The sequence below is a fragment of the Podarcis liolepis genome (genome assembly GCF_965112155.1).
Source record: "Podarcis liolepis genome assembly, chromosome: 5".
NCBI lineage: Eukaryota > Metazoa > Chordata > Lepidosauria > Squamata > Lacertidae > Podarcis > Podarcis liolepis.
Window position 1 is genome coordinate 19,570,752 of NC_139556.1, and position 3,352 is coordinate 19,574,103.

At 42.6% G+C, this 3,352-nt stretch overlaps 1 long non-coding RNA gene across 1 annotated transcript; it reads right to left on the minus strand.

The window, feature by feature from the left end:
- Window positions 1–729: 729 nt before the first annotated feature.
- On the minus strand, window positions 730–1,896 carry LOC310706442. Its single transcript, XR_014525885.1, has 3 exons — window positions 1,774–1,896; window positions 1,558–1,656; window positions 730–1,473 (listed from the first exon to the last, which is right to left on the minus strand). It is a non-coding gene; the product is annotated as an uncharacterized lncRNA (long non-coding RNA).
- Between the last annotated feature and the right edge of the window lie 1,456 nt (window positions 1,897–3,352).

Below are 3,352 nucleotides of genomic sequence, written 5' to 3' on the forward strand. Positions count from 1 at the left end.
GTATGGAAAAGCACATGAATGTGTCATTTGAAGGGTTTGTAAGTAAATGATTTTAACTTACCGAATGTGCAGTCTTTTTTCCATGCTAGGGGAAGAGGGAAGTTTTTGCAACTCAGAAGAGCATATTTTAAAGGTCTAATAGTCTGTATTTCCACACTTTACTTTACTGCATGTTTTCTGATTTAAAATCTCTGCTGGGGTTCTCTCACCAAAGAGTACTTGCCCCAAACCAGGATCTTGGCATCCAGGGAATTCTCCTTTCTATACCTATTTTTTTCCTTGTCACCAACAGGAGACACGTGACATTGCAGCCTGCCAAGGCTAAACAGTCTAAACAGGTCTGGGGCTCTAAGGGAGGCTACCCAGCCTGCTTTGCAAAACAATAAGAGTAAATGTTTTATATGCCTCCTAATTCCCGGGAAGGGATATGTGAGACCCTGAGTTCATTTTCGCAGATTCTTCTATCTTTGCAAACACCACTTCCACATCTTCAGAACACTTTTTGTCAAAATGTAATTTTGCATTTATTTATTTTAGCTATTTTTGAACGGTTGCACATCACTGCATACTGCACACTATGCTTCTCATTCAAAAGGATACACTTCAGTGCAGTACTGTTAGTATCTGAATTATAAAATTGCATAGCAATTGCACACCGATCCCTTCTGAAAAGTTAAACAGCATAATGTAGATTACTACCACACCTCATATGTGCAGAAATAAAAAACAACACAAGCGTATAGCATTTTTTAAAATTTCCAAATAGTGAATGGGAGATGGAGAATGAGGGGATCCCAGAACTGTGCCTACTGCCCTTGAGGGGAAGCAATTGCAACCATCCTTTTTGAGATTTAGCAGGATCCATGTCCTCGGAAGGGACTACCTTGCCTGAAGATCTCATCCAATTCTGCTGCAAATTTTAATAGTTATGGACATTTTGTGTGTGTCTGTGCCCCTGGATCTATTTACTTATAATTTGGCAGGCTTCATCCACTCTGGAAGGGCTAGTATGTCTGCAAATTTCATTCACTTCTGTCTTTCATTCACTTCTCAATTGTGAATGAGTGGAAACGAAGCAGACTTGGACAAATCCTGAGCTGAATCAGACAGTCTACAAAGGCTGAAGGAGGCTATTTTCCAAAGTGCTGAATCGGAGTCCAAACAAAATATTGTGGTTAATGTACACCCCCACCAACTATTCCTGTACTCTAGTCAGATATGCAGCAGAAGGAAAACAGAGGTTCCTTACATTTCTGTTAAAACATTAGCCGTGGGAAGAGAGATGTGCAAGTTCCGTTACGAAGGCAAGCTTTTACAACTCCAGTTAAGGAACCTGGAAATCCATAATACTGGGGACGTTGGATATGCTTGGTTATTTGCTACTTTCCAACTCCAAATCTGCTTCTCTGTGACTTTTTCACATTTATATTTGAACTTTGTTACAAGACAATTTGGAAATATTAAGCATTTACTCTGAAAAAGAGAGAGAAAGAAAAGATATAGATTTTCTTGTTTTGATGAGGAATTGGACTATTATGGCTATAAGAGGGTACATACTTCATTGTTCCTTGAAAGTGCAATATGGCAGTATATCCAAAATCCTTATATTCCTTTTGGCTTTTTAAATGTACCTATAACTTTAGCTCTCAGAAGTCCCTAAGAAAACAAAACACAAACACAAACAAAACCCTGGTTCGAGAGCTAAAAATGTTGACCACAGCAGTCATCTGGAATATTCTTCTTTTTCTGCCAATGAAATAGAACATTACTTACCAAGATTTGTCAGCCAACATAAATTATACCTTCTTTGCAGTTGTTAGAACAGGATAGAAAAACGGCATTGGCCTACTGAGTCATCCATGCTTCCTTCATTTAATTCATATGTTGCCAACACCTGTGAAAACAATCGGCATCAGAGGCTTAAACGTTCTTTAGGATATGCTGAAGCAAGAACTTAGTTGTCTGAGTCGGGTTTTTCTTTAGGTCTCTAAATTATTAGCAAATCTGAGAACTATGAAATTACTGTATATTTTAAGCAAGTTCATTCTGGGTTTGGATAATTTATTAGGATGAGGAAAAAACTGACACACTAAGGCAGTGTCAGGTGCCACAGGACTCATGCTAAACAAGGCACTGATCCTCTGGTCCACTAGATTGGCAGCCTTCATTCTGAACTGCCAGGTTCACCCTGTGTTGCTCCCAAACATGCCAGGCACCAACCCTTGCCTGCTCCAGGTGCCCATGTGCTCCACCGCTACTCCATCAAGCTGTCTCCAGTCTCTGTGCATCATCTCCTACCTCCAGGCTCCTTCAACAGAATCTAAGAACCTGGGGCTCCAGAAATCTGGTGATCCCAATAAAGGGGCTAACACAACAAGCATCAGCACATGGCAACCTTAGACCCAACAACCTGAGAGGGTCCATCACTACTATCAGCCTTGGGGTGAGCAGTTGGGTCTGTGGCATTGCACAATGACCCTGATGCAGTGTCATTTCAGGGTATTGTGGAATATTTAAATGGAGTCTCCCTCTTAAATTTACCACTACGTCCCAAGCAATGTTATATCACATCACTTGGGAAGACAGGCTAACTAATGCCAATGTACTGGAAGAAGCAAAGATCACCAGTGTCAAAGCAATGGTTGTTCAACATCAACTTTGCTGGACTGGTCATGTTGTGCAGATGCCTGATTATCGTCTTCCAAAACAACTACTCTACTCCAAACTTAAAAATGGAAAGCGTAATGCTGGTGGTCAACAAAAGAGGTTTAAAGACTCTCTCAAGGCAGGGGACTTCCGGTCGGTGCCAGCGCTTAATGGCGGTCCTAGCTCCGAGCTCCGGAGAAGGACTGCTTCGCAAGTTCGGGTCTTACCCGCTACGGCAAGCGGGGGACCCCTAAAATCCCAGGCGCTGAAGCCTGAGAACAAGGAGACTCGGTGGGCACCTTCGCGCCCCCCGGTACCGTGAAAGAGCCTTTTTAAAGGCTACGGATCGACATCGGGAGAGAGCGCGGTGCTGAGAGTCGCTACCCAGCCTGCGAAGTGAAGCCGCGTCGCCATAAGCGGAGAGCGCCGATTCCTTCCTGAAAAGAAAATTTGGACTGAATTCCCGTGAGTAAGAGCTGAAAAATAATCGGGACCCTTTAAATTTTAAAAATTGGACTAAAAACGGGAGAGATTTAAACAAAGGAAGTCTGCCTCCCCCCGACTGCATGAAAGTGAAAGCAACGGAGCTCTAAACTTGCATCCGTTTAAACCCGTTCTTTAATCAGTTAAACCGGACATTTGGACTTTTGATCTCCCCTCTAGCTAGCAGGGCAGAGGGGAGGTGAATTGGATTAATAACTGCATG